The following is a 23,142-nucleotide window of genomic DNA, read 5'->3' as shown; positions in this document are numbered from 1 at the left end:
TTATTTCACCGTGCAGAATGTTTAAGCCATATCTCAACATAGCCAGCTACTGCAAATTCCAATACCAGAATCACATTGCTCCCATAGTGGATCATCTGGCTGTCAGGAGATTCTCGGCAAACAACAACAACAACAAAAAGCATTAGGCTGCTTCTTCCTAATTATGTCTCTCTTTAAATATCTAATTATCATTGAGAACAAATTGCATGTTACAGACATAATATTATGGGGAATCGTTAATCTGTTGGGCTTCTGCTTTTGAATTCCTGAGTCGGTACTGCAGCTGCTGGAGCAAAAAATTCTGCCACCTGGACACTTCATTATGATTTCATATTTAAATGCAAAAAAACTGCTGAAGAGAGGATATATTTGATGGACTTGGCTTCTTCAGGCATTTCGTACTTAGATATGCATCACATGTACAGGTTTTCCAAATATCCCAGGTACCTGGGAATAGTGGATAGTTGAGCATTTACAGGGACAGAATTACAAGGGAACAATGGGAATATAGTAATACCAATAAGGTGACAGTGGAATTGACTTCTCTAATTATACTTTCTTTTTATCCATGCACAAAGGTCTGCAGCTTTTTGTAACATTCCTCAGTAACTGCATGGGACTTCCTTAATAAATGCTGATCCAAAAAGTACACATTCCCAAAGATTACCTGATAATTGCACCTACCATAATATGCTTAAAGCTAATTAACATTCAGTCTTCACTTTAGAGAATAGAAATTACCAGGTACTTATCCCATAATTACATCTTTGTGCACTCACTATTGTAATCTGTGGCATTAGCTATGTAATTAAATGATGAACAGTGACTGTGTAAGTAGAGAGTACTTATGTAAAATTTGTGTCTTATCAAAAATAAATAAATAAACAGATTCAAAGACTCACGTCTCATTTGAAATTCCTTTGTTCTCAGGGAGATTATATAGCATGTCAAGAATTGATAATAATACTGTTAGCTCCTTGAAGGTGGGAAGATGATAGTACTGCCACTCTGTCAGGAAGATGCCCACTGTGGTTCACCTTACCACCAGGAATGAGCGGCGCCAAGCAAGTCTCATGGTTTTTTCTTGGCATGCATCAAATAACAAGTATTTAGACACTGTCTTACTAAATCTGACCTGCCTCTAAGCTGTGAAATCCAGTAGTTTCATGTCAGATGCTTTGTGCAAGAATTCTTTTAAAAAATAATGTTTTCATCTGATCACAACGCTAATATATATTCATCATGGAAAGTTTGTAAAATATTGAAAAACACACAGAAGAAAATAGAAATCACTTACAATTCCTTATCAATGTTAACTTTTTTCCATATATGCTTTCAGTCTCTCTTGTAGATGAATCTCACTGTATATACATGTATATGTATACTTCTCGCAACCTGATTTTTAGAAGCGGCATATTGTGAACATTCTAATGAAGTATTATTGTCTTTTATCATATTTCACACAACTCCATTATATTCTGTAATACTGATAGTCCCTAAATTATTTAACCAGTTTTGATTGACGTTTAGGCTAGTTTTTCAATATTAATTGCTATCATTTTACTATTCACCATGTGAGGGTTCTCTAAAAGAATTTTTAAATGTTGTGTTTTCATGAAAACATATTAAAGGTCATTCATTCTAAATTATAACCTTGTGACAATGTCAGTGCCTGCGTTTGCATCTGTATTCACAGTGTGCTGTGCTGCGTGTCACTTTCATTGTTGTGAGCTGAGAGAAAGGACAGAGGTCTGCTTAATAAGTAAATGATCGTGTAGTTGGTTCCACCGAGTGAAACCAAAAGACCTCATAGTCTGCAGGACGAATGGAAGTTCAAATAGTAAAAAGCAGTGGCAGGATTGAGCCATCACATGGAGGTAGCAGAGATACATCAAACTCAAAACTAAAAAAGAAAATAGAAACCCAGGAAGTTGATACCATATTCACAGCAGACAACAATCAAGGCTCTCATAAAAATCATTAGTTTTGAGACCAGCCTGACTAACATGGAGAAACCCCGTCTCTACTAAAAATACAAAATTAGCCAGGCGTGGTGGCACATGCCTGTAATCCCAGCTACTTGGGAGGCAGAGGCAGGAGAATCACTTGAACCCGTGAGGCAGGGGTTGCAGTGAGCCAAGATCGCACCATTGCACTCCAGCCTGGGCAACAAGAGCGAAACTCTGTCTCAAAAACAAAAACAAAAACAAGAAAAAAAATTAGTAACTCTAAATTAATGTTGTCGTTTTGAATGTCATGTGTTTTGTAAATATTGTGTTTAATTTGTAGATTTGTTTTACGTTTGTTTGGATTGTGTAGTTGTACAAGAACCATAATCCTAAAGAGCTACTATGTAATTTCATATTCGCACACATCTAAGTAACAGTAAAATTAATTTAAGTCAACAGTGAGGGTCTGTAAGAAGTTTCCATTTTTAAAACAGATCCATACATGTTCTCAATTTGGGTTACACTGTCCTCATAGCTACATCATTATGCATATCCTTGGAATAAATTATTTCCTCAGGGAAACTTCTTAAACATAAAATTATTGTCAAATGTTATAAACATTCTAAGGCTTTTGATGTTTCTGTCAAATTTGAGTACAGACCATTCAAGTTACTTTTCTCCCTTTAGTTTACCCTTCATTTTTAATACTTTCTGCAGTAGTACATTCATTCTAGTTTGCCAAATATTTATTGAGTGCTAACCATGTGCAGGCATCATGTATTGGCATTGACTAGTGAACATGTTAAAAATGCATCATCGTGGACCCCACACCGGACCTACTGAGTCAGAATCTGCATTTTCAAAAGATCCCTAGGTGATACGATTGCATAGTCAAGTTTGAGATGCATTGTCTAAGAACTAGACCTGGAGGTAGACTGTCTCTCTGACACTTCCTCTTGACCATCTCGAAGGTACCCCAAACACAGTATGTTTGTCTTAGTTTTGGTATTACAAAATATTACAAAATATCATAAACTGGGTAGCTTATAAACAACAAACATTTATTACCCTCAGTTCTGAAGTTAGGAAGTGTAAGATCAAAGCACCAGCAGATTTGCTGTCTAGTGAGGGGCAGCTTCCTTCCTAGACGGATGTCTTCTCACTGTAACAACACACAGTAGAAGGTGCAAGACAGCTTTCTGGGGTCTCTTTTATAAGGGCACTAGTGCCATTCATGAGGGCTCTGCCCTTGTGACCTAATCATCTCCTAAAGGCCTCATCTCCTAATACCATCACACTGGTGATTACGTTTCACTACATGAATTTAGGGGGCAGGGAGGGGCACAAACATTCAGGCCATAACAATGCTCAACATAGAGCTCTTTTGTTTTTTTTCACCATACCTAGTTCTTTTTCCAGTTTTCCTCTTCTCAGTGAGTGGCATCACCATCCACTCTCTCATGCAAACCAGAAACCTTCCTCTACTTTACCCCCCATATCTAATTTATCACCGAGTTCACTATCTCTCACATCCCTCCTATTTTTTCACTCTTTCTCTCCACCGCCACCATCCTTGTCTAAGCTACTCTTGTGTGTTACCTGGATATTTCGCAGTATCTTCTGAACTGGTCCCCCTGCTTCCATTCTTATCCCCTCTAGTTTATTTTCCACAATAAGTTGTGGAAAAGAGTAATCTTTTGGATAGGCATATTGGAACTTATCACTAGCTTGCTTAAAACATCCCAAGGACCTTCCATGGCTCTCATGATAAAGACAGAAAACTGTAAGGTGGTCCCAGGAGATCGAGTCCTGCTTGCTCTCTAGACTTGTCCCGTGCCGAGTTCTCTGAGGTAGCAGTCCTCTCTCACTTTGCTTTCTCCTCACCCTTTAGTTTAGCTAGTGAATTTCTATTGTTCTTTAGAATGTAGATCAATCATTTCTTCCTCAGAAAATCTTCCCTGACCTCCCTAATTAGATTCATTCCTCTTGTTCTGTGATCTCGAATTACACCACTTATTCCCCTGCATTTTTATCACTGTTGTAACTCAACATTCATTTTTGGTGTCTTTGATTAATATCTGGCACCCCATGAGAGTGCAAGCTCCATTAGGGCAGAGACCACATCTGTTTTTTCAGGGTCTAGGGGATGATAGGTGATGTCTTACAGGTCCTTACCACTCTGGCTCTCTTCATGAGTGGTTCTTCCACATGGAATGCCCTTCTCCTCCACTGTCACTTAAATAAATAATATCTGTCTTTCAAGATTGAATTAAAGGAACAACTCCTCAATATGATCTTCCCGGCTGAAGTCCTCTTCAAATCCTCTTATAAGGTACTTATTACCTTCTACAATAATTACTATGCGTTTTTCTCTCTCTGTATCAATCAATGTAAGTAACCATTAGTTGCTGCAAAAGATAAACAGAAGTTGAATTTCACTCATACCCAGTTCAGCATGGGCTAACTGAAGCACTCCTTCATCCAGTGACTTGACGATTTAGGCCCCCTTCATCTTATCAGGCCGTTTTCCTAGCATGTGGTTCATAAGGCAGCCACAAAGCATGGAGAGGCCTCACAGTCTCTTAAATGACAGGGCACAGAAACGGCATGTCACTTGTGCTGACATTTCATTGTCTGGAACTAGTAGTCCTAATTCATTAGGACTCCTCCTAAATGAATAGTGCAATGGAATATAGTCTCCCACATGCCCAGGAGGATGCACAGAGCCAGATGTGAGTGAAAACTTGTCATCTCTACCAAGCCATATGTAAACTCTTGAAAGAGGACAAGACCTAAGCCCGAGTCACTTTCAGAACACTAAAGTATTCAACCTCTCCCATGTTTGCCAATTAATACAAATTGCTGATTCAATGAATGGCTGAGAATTTCAGAAGAGGGAGACAAAAGCAGAGAGAAGCAGAAAGGCAGATACAGAGCAGCACTAGAAGACAACATCTCTCTCTTAGTCCATTACTATTTGTTTCAGCTACTGACACACTTTTGGGCAGTGCCAACTAAATTGATAAACAGCCTGCCCCACCCTCACCCCCACCTCCCAAAGTCAGTTTTTTGAGGTTTTTGTTTGTTTTTGAGACAGAGTCTTGCTCTGTCACCCAGGCTGGAGGGCAGTGGTGCTCACTGCAACCTCAGCCTCCTAGGTTCAAGCAATTCTCTTGCCTCAGCCACCTGAGTAGCTAGGATAACAGGCATGCGCCACCACACACCGCCCGCAGTCAGTTTTTGTTGTAATAGTGTGGCTTCCTATATGTGATATTATTGAAAAGTTTCAGAAAAACGCCCATGTGCTGGACAGTGTGCAAGGTGTTTTACATAGACTGCTACACAGTAATTCTTTCAACAGTTCTGCAGTACAGGCATTCCTATCACAGAACTCACAATTTTCTGCCTCAGAATGTGCGTTGAACTCTGTCTGCCTCTAAAACCTATGTTTTTAACCACGACACCACGTTGAAGTTTATTAAATATCCAAATATTTATCAACCCTGAGAATGAGCACATATAAGTAATGTGATCAATCTACCCATTATAATCCCTGTGACTTAGCCTTGGGAAATAGCCTCTAAGGAAACACTTGTAGAATTTTGCCAAGACAGTAGCCAAGTTCCAAGGAATATATGTGCATTTAATTAAGTTACAGATTCTAAAGCTAGGGCGATGAGCAATTTGGATAATGTTTCTGGTGTGTGTGCATTGGGGGAGTGGTGGTTTCCAGATGAGACAATGGCCACAAAGTACCTTGTCATTTCTTCCATTGATATATATACTCACATATGTTTGCACAAATAAGACTAGCTTTTGGCTTTATGCTTAGTTTTATGTACAGTACAAACATTAAATCGTGAAGGTGTTCATCACAGGAAAACCAGAGAAGCCCTCGTAAGCCTTATAAATCATTGTCTGTATACCCAGCTCACTGTGGGTGGTGGACCATCAGAGCACATGGGGACAGAGTGGCAGTCTGTGTTATGTTAAGAATGTGCAACCTATTAAGCAGAGAATGAGAAGTTGAAGGATTCCATTTTTCACCAGCTCTAACGTGGTTAATCTTTAAAGCTATTTGTTGAACACAAAGGCATTTGATTGAGCACTTCGTAGTATGAATCTTTCTCTACCACTGTCATTCATCACCTATTTTCACCAAATCTTTATTAAAATTTGCAGTAATGGTGCTGTATAAAAGGGCCTTTATGTGACTCACAGTCCCTATAAAATACAATTTTTTTCTTCAGATCATCTTTTGAAAATTGCTGCTGCTTGTTATTTCACATAGTTTTTTCCAAGTGCATTAAGTTTACCTGCAACGGGAAAAGATTATTTAGAGAAACGTACACTTTCTATTTCCTTTAATAGCTTGTGTTATTATATGTTTGATAGTTCATGAAGGACACTGTCAGATTTGGAGAATGAGCCAATAAACTTTAGGTACTAAGAAATATAGCCCCGTAATGATGCCTACTCATATGCAGAGATATTTTATCAGCTTAATGGTACCTTTTAGTGTCTGACACCTTCGGTTTACAGGTTTGCTCGATGGCCTGTTTGCTTCTGTGCCAAATTAGTGTTGAGGGAGGTTTCTAATGAGAAGAATATTCCGTTTGGATATTGAGTTATGGCAGTCAAGTTGGAGGCGGTCAGCCTGGTTTAATCTCAGATGGTACCTTTTACTGCAGATGCCAACTGGGGACTCATGAAGTGCCCAAGCAACTCTTATTTGGCTGTAAGGGTGCAAATCAAGGTGTGTGGGCAGGGGAGAGCATCTCCTGCCTACAGCATTAGCAGACATTTTATTTTGTAAAATATGTTCTATCTTCCCCAGGTTAAAAAAAAATCATATGCTCATTTTATTTTAAACAGATTCTTTTAGTGGTAAATGAAAGCTTGTAACCTATAAAATAGCATTTATCTTTGTATTCAAAGCTTGGGCAGCCATGGAAGAAAATTGAGAGTGAGGACACTTATAAAAAGAGGAGAACGTGGGGTCAAGAAGCAGAGAATGCAAAGAATAGTGTTCTGGAAGAAAAAGGGAGGCCCACTGTTACCTCTGAACTGCCTATGCCTGTGAACTTCATCCAAGAACAGAACATCCAAAAACCAGGCTTACTAGCCTTGTCTTTCTTTTTGGAAATACAGAGTTTCGCAAATAAATAAGGGGATACTTAATTATCTCCAAGCAAACATTTCATGTGAACAGTATAGCAAATTATATTGTGCATATATAATACCAATGTTTGGAGCAGATGACTGAGTTGCAAGGTAGAATGATCATGAATCTTCTGTTAGTTACTCCTCTGTCCTGGATCTAGTCATTATACATTTATTTTTCAATGTCTTCTGTTTTAAAAATGACTCTTCTCCAAATACTAGAAGATCACTTAGTTCCTTTTTGTAGATAATTTGTATCCTCGAAATGGACAGGTACTTCAAATATCACAAGAAAGGGTAGCTTTAGTTTTCTTTTGTTTTACCGGTTAGATTATCTGGCTGAGGTTGATTTAACTCAGTCAGGTAAGCTAGTAAAAGTTTGTCTTTTCCTTGATAAGACTGATTTTTTTGTTGCATTAATCCAACAATCTTGTATATTCTAAATTTTGTGCAGTTTAAATAGGACATTGTTAATTCAATTCATCAATTCATTACAAATGTGCAGTACAGATGCTCACACATTTACTTCCTGAATGATAGATGCAGGGTAAGAAAAGCAAAACCAACTTCATGATATCTGTGATCAAGATACATATTAAGGTGAATACGGACAAGATTCTACTGAGTCTGCTGAAACCCTTTCAAATATTTTGGGGTTTTGTTGTTGTTGTTATATTACTCTGTTTATTCTAAAATCAGGCATTTGAGGCTTTTTTTCTCTCCTGAGAAAGATATTTCTGAAATTTCATGACATCGTAATGGTGATTTTTATTAAAGCAAAATTTGATGGCTTTTGTTTATGAGACCTGCCAAACAGTGCAAACACAATCAGTTACTATTTCCTTTGGAAGGGGTATGGTAAATTTTTGTGTAAGAGACTCTTTACCCAATAAGGGGGGATTTATAGTTTCCAAAAGTGTAATATAAAAACAATCTTCAGTTTCCCCATGTTATATATACATCTAGTAATATACTTTCTCTCTTGTGTAGCTACCAGCAATTTTAATATATATAGTTACTCTTAAAAACTTTTATATGATACACCACATTTTTGTTACCTTCTAATAAGAATAGTGGATTCTAAGCTAGCAATATTTCATGCTGATGATACATATCTTGTAAGACTATGAACTTTTTGAAAGCAGGCATAGCAAGCATATAATTTAAACTCTACTGTATGCATTAGAGATTACAGAGGGCCTGAGTTTCCTCAAGCCACCCATCTTATTAAGTCATAGCACTGCATACTACATAATGGATTTGAATTCTGATTGAAATCATTCATGATCAGGGAATATTTACTCTAGATATAGAAAATTCAGGAAGCTGGGAAAAGAGAAGGGATTGAGTTGTTTCACAAGCCTGCTTATGCCCCTGTGTTTGTGATTATAACTCTAATTATATTTGTACTGTGTTATAATGAAGTAATTTAATTAAATGTTCCATAAATTGATAAAATATTAGCTCAAAAGTTGTTTATATTAAAATTATATTAATACTTTAGAGAGACTGAAGACAAGTTGCTTTTAAACATTGCTATTGAATTCTTTATAGACATATATGTCATGGAAACCTAGGGAGGAGAGAATTTCCATAAACAGACTATGCTCCATTGTGTGCCAATGCCTCAAGAATAGGAGGAAAATAAAGAATGTGAAGAGGCCATGGGCTTGGCAACTCAGGAGCCACTGCTGACAGTGCAGGTTCGAGTTTCATCATATAGATAAGGGCAAAAGCTGGATTTCAAGATCTTAGGCATGAGGTCGAGGGAAATGGGGGCAGAACATGGAGATCATGATTGTGTGGCATCGTTCAGCAGCCAGGTGAAGTGGAGAGGAGGGAGTTATGCAGAAGTTGATAGTCTATCGCTGGGAAGGACTTTAAAAGAGTATGTATGAGAGAAAAAGACTTTAAAAGAGTAAGGTGTTTAATGAGTATGATGCAGAGGAAAGAGCAAGGTTTCGGATTTGCAATCTGTGTGCCTTTTATTAATGTATTTAACCCCTGAGCATCTAGCTGCTCCTTCTATAAAACTGAAATAAGATATGACTCAAAAGATTTTGGGTGAATAAAGTTAAATGTAGATGATATAGCATAATTTGTTCTTTTTCTTTATATCTTGCCTTCTTCTGTTGGAAGACTGTATTCTGCTAAGCATGTTGATGGGTTAGCATAAGCACTTTGGGTGCAGGCCTGGGGAAAGCTGAATAGCCCTGGATTCAGAAAACAGAGATCCAGCCACTCCTCCAGATGATTGAGGAGGCTGCGGCTGGGCAGCAGAGGTGGCAGTGGACAGTGAAGGGCTAGCAAATAAGACAGATGCCTGGCATGAAACGTGACTACTTCCATAGGGCCCCCACGCAAACAATAATTTCTGTCATATCTGTTGAACTCACAGATGTTTGGTGTGGATATAGTGTGAACCAAATAAGGACCTTTGTTTTATGCCAGGGTCATTAGGGCAAAGGAAAGTTTCTCAGGGAAGACAAAATTCAAAAGACCATCACAACCTGATATTCAAGAATGGACCAAAAAAAAAAAAAAATCTTTGGAAAGACTTCGTACTTCTACAGGATGAGGAAAGAGACAAGGGGAATAGATGGAAATTTCAGTAAGACTGCAGTTGGCAAGGAAGCCCTGAGCTGACTCCTGGGCCACATATAAAGCCAGGGGTCTTCAACATAACTGACATGGAATCAGTGATGCTAATTAGCATAATATTAGATCAGAGATGCACCAAAGGGCATTGTTGAAGGTCCACTGTCCACAAAGTGGTTGGAGGAATGGGACTGAGATGATGGCTGAGTTTCTTTTCTTTATAGGACATGCAATTAATGACTGCGGCAGAATTTCAGCTCTTGTGTTCCGTCTCCCTAATTCCTGAGCATTGGTCATGAACTTGCTAGCCTTGCCACAATTTATCCAGTAAGCAATGTTTTACTCTCACCTTTACAGAAATCTAAGAGCTTTGAAATTGGCTACATATAGATGGAACATATGTAGGGCAGGTAGCATCCAAGAGAATTTTTTTTCTCTAAGATTACAAGATATTTACCAGACCTCTGAAAAAAATTGCTGGAGTTATAAATGTGCTGGGAACCACCTAAAAATCCCAAGGAATATTAGTTTTTAAAACTGGTGCCAAGTTATTGACCATTGTTGCATTCTTATAAAGATCTAGAATATGTTCTTACGAAAGAAATTTTTATCATAATTGTTTAAGTCGGCAGCAAAATCTCAGGGTGTCTGCTACGCTACCCACAATAACACTCCTGGACAGAGAGAATGACAATATCAGTTCTTGAAAAATCCAACACAAATGTCTCCCTCCTTCTCTTTGTACAAAGGCAACCATAATGGCTTTTGCTTCCGGCAGACTGAAATAACATGTGGGGTCTCTGTAGAAACACTTGGAGTCTACAAAATGAGCTTTTAGTTTATCCCCCGGTAGTTAATTACTATACCTCTAGGTCAATTAGATGGCTCTCAATTGCTCAGTTGTAACTGTGGTTTCACTCACAAGCTGTGTGTGGTAATTCTACTTTACTTGTTTTGTTAAGTAAAACTCAAATTGCCGTGTGCATGAGATCCAGAATAATGATCAAAACTGAAGTATGCTGAAGTGGCCTATGTAATTAAAACAATTTCATCAAAAGCTTCGTATTTTAAGTTGCCATTATATTGGTAATGTTCTCTTGGTTCCTCCAAAGACCATTTCTAAAAGTAAAAAATAAAATAAAAAGAGCATTTTACCTTCATAACTAGCACAAATAATCAGTTATTTGCATGATCTGAAATGAAACAAGAGTTACACAGTCCAAGGCGGTCGTGTGTATTGAAGGAACAACACTGCACTGGTCCACCGGGGATACAGCTGAATAACCTGGAGGTATTTGTTGTCATTCAGTGTTCCCGGGTGCAGTACCTTCTCAACTGCCGCAAGGTTAGGCATACAGCCGCGTGTTGCACACGGACTGTGCTTATCCTGCCATTCTAATGTGAATGCATTATTTCCAGCTTCGTGGAAGCTCCAGCACATTTATAATCACTTTCTACCCGCTCTTGACTATGACTCCTTCATCTGACAATCCCTCAGTGAAACATCTTCTGCCTGTCACTGTCCCCCTCCACTCAGGAAAGCCACAGACCTTGTTTGTGCATTCAGCAAACACTTATTGAACATCCACTGAATACCGGACATTGCCGAATTCCAGGGATATAAAAGTGAGTAAGACCCGGACCCCTGTTCAAAGATGCTAATGTCTTGTGAAGAAGACAGACATTTAGACAAGTAATTACAATAAAGTGTAAGAACTCTTAATCAAAGAGGGAACACCTAATTGCATCCAAGAATGATGTGCAGAAGAGGAATCAGGGAGGCCTTCACAGAGGAGCTGATGCTTGAACTGGGTCTAGAAGGATGCAAGGAATTTGCCAAGTGGTTCAAATGAGAAGTCAAGGTATTAGCAGACAGGGGAAAGAACATATATGAATGTGGAAAGGATGGCTTTGTGTTTACTAATTTGATCTACCAGGTGGATGAGGTTGCCATAATCCAAGAAAAGGAATATAAAAGGAGAGAAGGGGATGTGTACAAGGAGCCCAGTTAGCGTTTTCTGTATTATTGTCACTGCCATTATCATCATCATCATCATCAAACCATGTTTGTAAAATTCTTCTAACACGTTCAGCAGATTGATTTTTTAAAAAACCCATAAAAACATATTGCCCGTTCTATAAAGATTCAGTAGTACGCTGTCTTCCTAATATGTATTCTGTGATTATGGTTCCACCTGTACTATTAAATTATAAAGTAAGTAATGACTCACAAGTTGGAAAGCTGAAATTGACCAATAATCACAAAATGATTTAAAGATATCACTTTTTTATATTTCAAAGAAATCAGTAATTCCTGTGCTAATTAAACTGTTTCACAGCATAGAGAAAAAACTGAATTTTTTCCAAAGCAAGTGTAAATAGTTACCCTTTTATTATAGAATACAAAACCTGACAAAGATAGCACAGTAAAAGGATGCCTTGAAAAACTGATGATATAATTTATTCAAGACAATAAAGGTATAAGAAGATCTGGTAAAAGTCTGGAAAAAAATAATAATGAAAAGTCTAATGGAGCATGAACAATTATCCCAGATATTAAAACATAAAACTACAGAGATTAAAACAATGTGGGCCTTGGCCTCACTACACAAATTAGTTAAAAAGAAAAAGAATACAGAAATAGACTCAAATATATGTGGTAATTTAGCGCCATAATAAAGAATATAAAATAAATAAAGGAAGGATGACTTTTCAATAATAGTATAGGGAGAGTTGGCTAGAAGCTGTTCAAAAAATATGAATTCAACCATTCCTCTTTATATTAATTTTTAAGTTCCAGATAGATAAAATGGTGTACTATAAAAAGGCATACATAAATACATAATATCGAAATATGAGTAAACATTGTTACAAACTTGTAATAAGGAGGACCCACAAAGAAAAAGACTAATCGCTGGTGACTGCAACATTGACACATAAATTCTATAACCAAACCTCAGTGAAAGACTAAATCAAACTAGCAAATTATTTATATCACTTAGAATCAGTATCCCTAACATAAAGAGGCCTGATTAACTAATTTTTTTAATGTGCCAATAGGAAACTAGGCAAAGGAAGTGAATGGGCAATTATACATACATACATACATACATATATCCCAAAGAAGGAAATAGGAATGGCCTATATGAACATGAAAATATATTCAATCTTGCTAATAATTAAAGAAATGGAAGTTATGACTGTACTGAATTCTCATTTATGATTTATTAGATAAATAAAGATGAAACAAATCATAATATCATATGTTGGCAGTACTGAAGAAATGGGCATGCTCATGCATTGTTGGAGGGAGTGAGGCAATTTTTAATCAAAATTGGAAGGTACTTTATCTAGCAACCCCTCTTAGTAATTAAAGATATTTGAAGAAGTATTCAAGGGTATTGATTTCGGCTTTTTCAACCCTAATGAAAATTGAAATATTTTAAATGTTAATCGGAAGGAGATACAGTTGATCTATGCAGACACACAAAGCTTAAATGCTTAGAGGGATCATGGAGCTAGTTAAATGAGGGAATGGTTCAGGTGGAAGACAATAGGGAGTGATGGGGTCATAGAGAATGGGAGAGTGTCCTCACAAAGAGACAGGCACTCTCGGCTCCAGCTATTTGTCACCATCAGGGAATGCTGAGCCCAGGCTGCCAGATTTTTGTGGAAGAGAAGTTGAAAATCGAAATTTGAGAATGCAGTCCCCGGATTTTTAAACTAAAATGTAAAAGAAAACACAATGTGGATCATATATATAACCAACACTTTCGCCAACTCTGGATGTCATAAATTTGTTTCTTCTTTGTTTATCTAATAGGTCATAAGTGATCATTCATGTTAGTCATAACTTGCATTTCTTTAAAATTATTAGCAACATTAAATATATTCTCATATAGGTCATTCCTTTGTTTTTTTGAGACAGACTCTCACTCTGTTACCAGGCTGGAGCGCAATGGTGTGGTCTCAGCTCACTGCAACCTCTGTCTTCCCGGGTTCAAGCAATTCTCCTGCCTCAGCCTCCCGAGTAGCTGGGACTATAGGCACGCACCACCACACCCAGCTAATTTTTGTATTTTTAGCAGAGATGGGGTTTCACCATGTTGGCCAGGATGGTCTCAATCTCTTGACCTCATGATCCGCCCACCCTGGCCTCCCAAAGTGCTGGGATTACAGGCATGAGCCACTACGCCCAGCCCCCTTTTATTTCTTTGATAGGTATGTATGTATGTGTGTATGTATATGAATTGTCTACTCACTTCCTTTTCCTAGTTTCCTATTGACAAATTTACTTTAAAATTAATTAATCAAATACCAAATTTAGCTTTAAAAATCCAGTTCGCACCATGTGATTTGTGCAGTGAAAGACTTCCGGGCCATCATTGTGGCAGGCTGTTCTGCTGCCCCCGCGTGGGCTTTCCCATCTCCAAGACAGGACTGTCTACCCCATGCTCTGCTGTGTGCCTGGCAGTGCTGCTGTATGAGCAGTGCACTGGCCCAGCCCGTTAATGTGGGGCCGAGCATGTGTCTCCTTTTGGCCAAACACATACGAGTGGAGGTGACACACACCTTGTCTAGGAGACCTTAAGGCCATAACAGGTCTCCACTCCCCTGTTCCACACTCTGCCTCTGTCCTAAACAGGGACCACCTGAATTCTGGAGTGAGACAGCACATGAAGCAGAACCGTAATGAATGACCAACCCCTGATATTTTGTGTAAACAAGAAATCAAGACTTGTAGTTACAAGTCATCAAAACTGTTGGGTTCGTTTTTGTAGCAAAGCTAATTTTTAAAATTGTTTAAAATATGGCAATTTTCACTGACATGAAAAGATCTCTACACTATATGGCTGAGTGGAGGAAATTAATTAGCAGCAAAACAGAATACATAATATGAAACTTTTTTTTGTTTGTTTACTTTTTTTCTTCTTTTTTTTCTTTTTTTTATTATACTTTAAGTTTTAGGGTACATGTGCACAACGTGCAGGTTTGTTACATATGTATCCATGTGCCATGTTGGTGTGCTGCACCCATTAACTCGTCATTTAGCATTGGGTATATCTCCTAATGCTATCCCTCCCCCATCCCCCACCCCATACAGTCCCCGGTGTGTGATGTTCCCCTTCCTGTGTCCAAGTGTTCTTATTGTTCAATTCCCACCTATGAGTGAGAACATGCGGTGTTTGGTTTTTTGTCCTTGCGACAGTTTGCTGAGAATGATGGTTTCCAGCTTCATCCATGTCCCTATTTTTTTTGTTTGTTTTTTTGAGACGGAGTTTCGCTCTTATTGCCCAGACTGGAAGGCAATGGCGTGATCTCGGCTCACTGCAACCTCCACCTCCCAGGTTCAAGCGATTCTCCTGCCTCAGCCTACCGAGCAGCTGGGATTACAGGCATGTGCCACCACGCCCTGATAATTTTGTATTTTTAGTAGAGACGGGGTTCCTCCATGTTGGCCAGGCTGGTCTCAAACTCCCGACCTCAGGTGATCTGCCCACCTCTGCCTCCAGAAGTGCTGGGATTACAGGCCTGAGCCACTGTGCCAGGCCCATTATATGAAACTTTTAAAGTAAAATGTTGCATATTAGTATACCTCCATATAGCTATATGTATTAAAAAAAAAAGCCTGTTAGATATGCAAAATTGTTAATAGTGATTGTCTTGAGACGCTGGACTTGGGACAACTTTTACTCTAGTTTTTCCACTTTCCTGTATTCTTGATTTCCTGTAACAAATCATCTTTGTAAAAAGAAATTAATATTTCTACATGACTGATGGTTAAAAGAATCTCAAGAGCCATATAGAACATAAAATGATTCCACCAGAATAATTTTTCACCCTCAAAAAAGTAAATATCTTCATCTTATAAAAACTTGATTATAGAGCCAAGACTAGCCAAGGCACTCCTGAAAATGAAGATCAAAGAGCAAAGATTTGCTTATCAGGATTTCAGGAATTATTATAAAGCTATACTAATTAAGACAATGTGCTACTGGCATAATACAAGTATGTGAACCAATTTTAAAAAGTGGAGAGTCTACACATATCCAGAAACTTGATTCATGATGTAGTTGGCATTGTAGACAAGTTGGAAAGAAACAAAGTTTCCAATAAATTGTGCTGGAAAATTGGTTGTCCATATTTTTTAAAAAAGATAAATTGGGCCCATACCTCCCATTATAACTCAAAAATTAATGCCTCTTGGCTTAAAATTTTAATATGAAAGGTAATATCATAAAACATTTAGAAGATAGTCTACAAAAGATCTTAATGACTTTAAAGAGAAAGATTTCTTTAATATAAATCTCAAACCATGAAAAAATTAATTCAACTACATTGAAGTTGAGAACTTCTGTTCATCAAAAGATTTCATTAAAAAAATTAGAAGATAAGCTACAAAACAGGAGATAATATTTTTAAAACCTGCAAAAGGCAAAAAATAATATTTAGTTATTTTTGAGTGCTTATGATATGCCAAATGCTTATACTAAGGCTTTACATATATTAATGCAGCTAATTTCACAACAACCCCATGAGACAAGTAGTATTGTCATCCCCATTTTGTAGATAGCACTGAGGCACAAAGAAGGGAACTTGCTCATGCCCACGTAGTTAGGAAGTAGCAGAGCTGGAATTTGAACCCAGGCTGACTTGCTTCGAAGTCTGTTATTTTAATCACTCCAACATTACATTATACTGCCTCAGCTATATTAAAGGATGATAATTCAAAATATATGAAGAGCACCTATAATCAGTAATAAAAAAGACTAGCAGTACAGTGCAAAAAGGGCAAAAGATTTAAGGGTCATTTTACAGAAGAAGAAAAATAAATGATCAGTAAATATATGAATAGTAGTCAATTTCACTAGTAATCAGTGAAATGCAAATTGTAGCTACAACTTTACATCCACCTCATTTACAATGATGTAGAGGAGTTCATATCCTTGCCAGTGTGAAATAATGGCACAGATATGGACTCCTCTACACTGCTGGAGGGAGCATAGATTGACAAATATATTAATGTCATAATTCTCTTAAGAGTTAATTAATTGATATTTTGGTCCTACTATGTAAAAATTTTATGGAAAAAGTCATCTCTTTAGGTCACATTTTTCTCCCACATGGACACATGAAACAGTTCTATTAAAAATAGAAGCAAATATGTCTCAATTGATAAAATATGTATATGGAGTTTATTAAGTGGTTTGTAAAATATAAAATTCATCTTTAAATGAAGGAAAGTATGAGCCTCACTCAAGTCTATTTTGATTAAAAAGATAGTACATATTTGAGTGAAAAAAATTATTTAACTTATTCTTAAGGGCCTATTTAAGACAGATTTTTATTCCAACTTGGAGGCGTTGACAAACCAAAATGGTAACTGTTAATTGATGGCAGGTTTTTAGGCTGGGGGTTTTTTGTTTTTTTGTTTTTTGTTTTTGTTTTTGTTTTTGTTTTTTTTTTCATTTAATATGATGCCCTTTGTCTCATTTCTCACGGTCCCTTTTATGCTTTTATCTTAAGATATTAAATCAGCAAGGAAAGTGTCAGAAGATTACAGTTTAGTTCACTGCAAACCACAGCTTATCTTTACACTGACCTGCAGAACAGTCTTAGTGATGTTATTAGAAAAACACCAGAGTAACAACTGAGAAAAAAAAAAAGCTTTGCTTTTCTAGAACAGTTTCTAACAGTGCTAAAAACCATCATGCTTTGAACTATTATTTTTTGACTAGGTAATCATGATAGCAAGCAAATGCCCTCTATCCCCTCAGTTCAGTCCTGCAGAACTAAGTCCTGGAAACAGCGGCTGTCCAGTTTGTTAGATTGACCTGGGAAAGATCTCAATGCTACCACACCTTATAGGGCCCAAAATGTAATAACAGGGTAAATTATGTTTTCTTTTTCACATCTGCACGCTGAGATTGTTTTGGAGATCTTTTAACTTAGCTCGTTATAATCAAGTTGTACAGCCTTTGTTTTAATAAGATTCTAATCCTGAGGTCTATCCTTCGCATCAGTGACTTTACACTGTTAATTGCTTTCTTGTCCTCCATTAAATTGCGGTTGCAATTGCTTCATCTTAAAAGGTGCCTTGTGCTTTTGTATTCTGCCCCATGCTCTGCAGACACACTTAGTAACATCATCTTCCTAAAGAACAAAATTACCTATTATCCCTTTAATCTTGATGTACTTTTTTATGTGTTTGGTTCCTAGCTAGTGTCCATCCAGGAAGCTACATATTATCTTCTTTTAAAAAAAAAAAATGTTTTTTTAAAAGCCGCATAGTGTGGATGGCCAAAATTTATTTCTCAATAGAACTCACATAGTGCATTCATTTATTTTTTATAGGACTAATTAAAAAGACAAAGGGATCTATTCTCCCCTTGATACACCAGAGTGACTTCCATTAACATTAATGGAAGGGAAATACTTGCATGGAGATGAGTGGAGACCTCATATTAGAAAGTGAAAACAGCAGAATCTGGAGTGAATGTCACCACATTTTTGATGAGAGAAGCTACACAAAAAGCAAATAGCTCAATTCACAAATGTGTTTTCCCCCTACGCTTTCTGCTTGTTTGTATATTGAGGAAAATCAGCGGATATTTGGAGGCAGTTCCTTCCTTCAGAAATCTATTGGATGTGAATTTGTAATTTTAACACGAATGACACAACTCACAGGAGGAACTCAGCAATGAAAAGCAACGGGGGGATCTGACAGGTCTTTGCTGCAGTGGAGTCCTGTGAGACCTGCTTCTGGAGGCGGAGGTGAGAGTAGAAATTGGATACCTGAAGAACTCTGTACACAGAAACTTAATTTTCAAGGAAGACCAGCTGTCCGTGTCAAGCTGATCTTTTGACACATCTTCCCAGAAATCTATCAAAATCTGGAGACTGCTTCTGACTTTTCAGTGTAGCCTCTGAATCTGGGATCCTCTTGGCCCCCTTGTATCCCTTATGAAAGTTTTAAATTTCAAACGTACATAATCTGACACACACTGGGGAAGTTTCTCTTTTATCATGTCATTCTTGGGTTAATTACCAGGGAATTAATTATTTAAAGTGTGACTAGCTCTCCATGCTGTATATTGTTTTAAAATATTGATACATTCATTTTGCATCTGGTGGGTGCTAAGTTCAAACTGCTTTTTACCCTTTGAAAATGTACTTCAAAAACACAAGCGGTCTTCTGAGTAACAAACCTCTCCATGGTATCTTGCCACTGTCCTCCATTTCCCTGACCTGGAATTTGCTTTAGCTGCTAAAATCAGGCTCAGAAGCATTATATTTTGCCTCCAGTCTCTCCCTCCCCCTGTCTGGTTAGCACTATCTCTGGAATGTTGTTACTATTCATACTGACCTGGAAAATGCTTCTGAGATACTTTCTTACTGTAATTGCTTCCTTTCTTAACTATGACAAACTCCCTGCTTCAGAACCTTACCTGGAACTTTCTTTGGAGCCAAAAGAGATTCAAATCCTTTAACCAGAGTTCTTTGTTCAGCTTAAAGTGTGACTTTCCCTGTCTTATATTTATCACCTTTAATACCTTCTCCTGTCTTGGGATCCAATTCAGCCTTCATCTGCTCTCGTCAGAATTTCCTAAAGAATCATCTATATTTTTCTTCTCACAGTAAAACCACATTTTCCTCCATACTTCCTGTGTTGTGAAGTGGTTTGCAAAATGTATCCAGGGGAACTTGGGCTGGAGGAGAAGGAGAAGGCAATGGCGAGGAGATCCCATAAGCATTTCATTTTAACTTTGCATTTTAAAAAATCCTTTCATCTCCCTAAGATTTTTTAGTGTGTTGGTTCAGGACCTCTGAGAAACTGACACCAAGATGAGGTGAAATGCGTAAGAGCTTTACTGGGGAACATGCCTATGAAGGGTGCAGGGAGGAAGCCTGAGTAAGTAAGGACAGCCTGTAGGAGGCGGTGGGGGGAAGGCTAAAGGAAGTGATTGGGTAGCATGGTGCAGTTCTAAGAAAGTTTTGAAAAGACCAATGGAAAGTCCTTAAGCCAATCACCTGCCAGCAAAGTTTCACATCAGGCAGGAATGAACCTGTACCATTACTCCCACCAGGCTCAGCATTGACTGGCTGGGACCATCCTGGAAGAATTTGGCAGCACCCAACATGGTGCTGGATCCAGAGGGGTGGCATTTGGGGTTTTGAGTCAACTGTGCTCCCCTTCACAGGAAATCTGACTAGCGCCTTTTTAGGCCACCACTCTCAGCTGTTTGTTTTCCTCCTGCAGTGTGGCTGTTGCCCTCAGGAGAAGAGATCAGCAACCTGTCAAGACAGTCTTACTCCTACTGGCCATTCTCCCAGGGCCAACTAATGCTGCTTTGGCAGTCACCATGGGATCACTATGGACAGTGTATATTTTCCCCTCACAAGCTCTGAGATTAATGACACCTGTATATCCATGAAATTAGCTCCAAGACTATACTGTAGCCAAGGCTCAAAATCTATTTCCTATCCCCATTTCAAATTATATATAGTCATGTTTCTAAAAGGCAGCGTAACAGGTTGTAGAGATCAAACAACCTGATTAAGTTAAGATACTTAATCGACTGTCAACATAAAGATGCCCTAAGTTTGAATACAAACTCCATACCATTTTCAAATTCCTGGAGAGAAATTTACGTCCAAATATTCAATCACTTTACAAATTAAAGTCCAAAGAACATAAAGTCTGCAATCAGATTCTCTTGTCGTAGTGAGCTAAATTTTAAAAATATATATCCACAGTTTATTCTCTCCAATTTTTGATATTGCTCAGTGCCAGGTACTGGGGTTATTGATACATAAGACAAGTTAGGATTGCTTGAGCAGCCTCAGCCTGGAGTTTCTATCACTCGGATGGATGTAATCCCTTCAGTGCTTCATAAATTACAGCTGAAGTCTGAAAGAGTTCAAAATAAATCCTTAAAAATCTCAAGATTATTATTGGCCTGGCACTTACCCAAACGAGACAGTGAGCTAGTCCCCAGCTACTAATTAGTCTAGTGCCCAGGGTTACTAAAACTGTAGCAGAGATTGAGTGCTAAGTGAGTAAAGGAGAGTAGATGGGGAAAATAATTGGTTTTAGTCTTTTTTTCCTTTGAAGACAGGGTCCTACTCTGTCACTCAGGCTAGAGTACAGTGGTGCAATCATGGCTCACTGCAACCTCAACCTGCCAGCCTCAAGCAATCCTCCTACCTCAGCCTCCCGAGTAGCTGGGACCATAGGCCTATACCACCACACCCAGCTAATTTTTTTTTTTTTTAATTTTGTGGAGGCAGGGTCTTGCTATGTTGCCCAGGTTGGTCTCGAACTCCTGGGCTCCAGTGATCCACCCACCTTGGCCTCCCAAAGTACTGGGATTACAGGCGTAAGCCACTGTGCCTGGCTGGTTTTAGTCTTCCAACCATTCCAGTCAGGCTATACTTGATGCCCAGAATCTATGACCTGTGAATACAAATTCAACTGAAAGAAATCTTTCCGTAAGAGGTTAACTAGACCCTGTACATTTATATTTATGGGAAAAAGTCATCCGTGTGCATGGCCATCTCCAGTAAATGTTCTTGAAAATGGTCTACTCCAGTAAATGTTCTTGACCTGGTTATTCCGCTTTCAAAGCACTTATCTGGAGGCCAAGAATCACATCTGTCATGAGCACCATGGAATCCCTGGCATCCAGCCCCATGCCTAACATAAAGGAGGGACTTGATAAATAATTGTTTTTATGAAACAGAACTTAAGAGAAGTTAATTCCTACTCGTGTCATTCAAGCTTCTATATCAGCTTAGTTGAAGAATAGCCAGCTTCTTTATCAGCTTAGTTGAAGAATAGCCTGGTTTATAGGGTGAACTGTTAAAACTCTTTTAAAATTTACAACTGTGCATTGCAGGGTTTTCTTAATACTATGAAACAATAACAAAAAAATAAATCAAGCTCTGAGACTAGCATAACTGTGACTAACGTCCATAACCTTTGATTTCCAATTTCTATGTTAATCACTATACTCACATTATTCTCATTGATTGACTTTGCAACAAGTAAATATTTACTGTTATGACTGTGTTTTCAAAATTATAAACATAACTTATATTTACACTAATAAAATAATACATTTAACAATGCATGATTTTGTTTTAAAGCTAGGTTTCTGCTAATAAAGTTTGAAAACTACTGGCTTGGCGAAAGTAAAGTTGGCTTTGAGGGTGAGAATTTGATCTGGATTCAGATTTCTCTCTGCCTTAATATATTTTAGACTCAGGTAACTATTTTGTAAAATGGGGATGATTATACATACCTCAAAGTTTGTTTCAGGATTTAGAAAGTTCAGTAAGAAAATCTTAAAAGACCCTGGCATAGAGCAGGCTCTCTCTCTTGTTTTCCTCCTCTCTTAACAAATGCCTTTATTCCAAACAATCACAGTAGATTATACAGGCCTACAGACAAAATAGGCATTTAGTAAATCTGCTGATTAATTTCATTTTTCAATATTTGGAGATATTTTCATTAAACAATTTTAACTATAAGTGGGTTAAACGGTTTTCATTATTAGAATTGACTACTTTCTTCAAAGTTTTCATATTACTTTATTCATACCTGGGTTCCAGTACGTGCCTCCCCCTAGAATTTCAGCACCTAGAGTAGAGGATTATATCCTAGACTTCATCTTTACAGTGAAGGCCATATAGTTGAACTTTGTAAATTTTGAACAAATACTTTAAAAAAAAATCAGAAACCTATATATAAAACTACTTATGTACCAGTGCTTTGTAAATATTAATTCACTTAATCCTTATAATCCCCTGAGGTTGGTACAGGTTGAATATCCCTTATCAAGGAATTCAAAATCCAAAATGCTTCAATGAGCATTTCCTTTACATATGATCTTTGAGTGTCAAGTCAGTGCTCAAAGAGTTTTAGATTTTGAAGCATTTTGGATTTTGAATTTTCAGATTAGGGATGTTATTATCCCCATTTCCTAGATGAGGAATTTGAAGTCTAGAAAGTCCAAGTGACCTGGCCAAAGTTAACACGTCTTCTAAGTGGTAGAGTCCAGCTTGGAGCTCATCATTGCCTTGCTTTAATGTCCATTCTCTTGATCCTTGTACCATTCTGCCTCCCATTAATGACAATGCTTATCATCATCAAAAAGGAAGCTGCGGTAGCAAGCTGATTAGATTGGTAATAATTTAGCTCCAGAATGTTTGTATTACAGTTTCTATGGTAACCTTAACTCTTCCCTTTCGGTATGTGCTCATTCATACAGTTGAGCTCAGTTAGTTGCAGGTGCTGTTTTGCTATTTCATCTCACAGGACTACTTTATCCATCAAGCACTATGAGCAAAAGGCCATGGGCCTTATGAGCATGTTTGAGAATGAAAACAAAATTTTTACTCCAAAATAAGAAAACTGCAAAATTAAAAT

At 37.8% G+C, this 23,142-nt stretch overlaps 1 protein-coding gene and 1 long non-coding RNA gene across 5 annotated transcripts in view; one reads left to right on the top strand and one right to left on the bottom strand.

The window, feature by feature from the left end:
- The window catches only part of ATRNL1 (attractin like 1), an 838,515-nt gene that overhangs the window by 775,149 nt on the left and 40,224 nt on the right, over positions 1-23,142 (top strand). The window lies entirely within an intron of this gene.
- On the bottom strand, positions 18,848-22,886 carry LOC131383021 (uncharacterized). The gene is made up of 3 exons (XR_009212696.1): positions 22,735-22,886; positions 22,016-22,154; positions 18,848-19,420 (listed from the first exon to the last, which is right to left on the bottom strand). It is a non-coding gene; the product is annotated as an uncharacterized LOC131383021 (long non-coding RNA).

Source organism: Hylobates moloch, unplaced genomic scaffold, assembly GCF_009828535.3.
Source record: "Hylobates moloch isolate HMO894 unplaced genomic scaffold, HMol_V3 SCAFFOLD_3, whole genome shotgun sequence".
Lineage (NCBI taxonomy): Eukaryota > Metazoa > Chordata > Mammalia > Primates > Hylobatidae > Hylobates > Hylobates moloch.
Note: the sequence above shows the minus strand (reverse complement) of the source record. Positions and strands in the feature narration are given on the sequence as shown.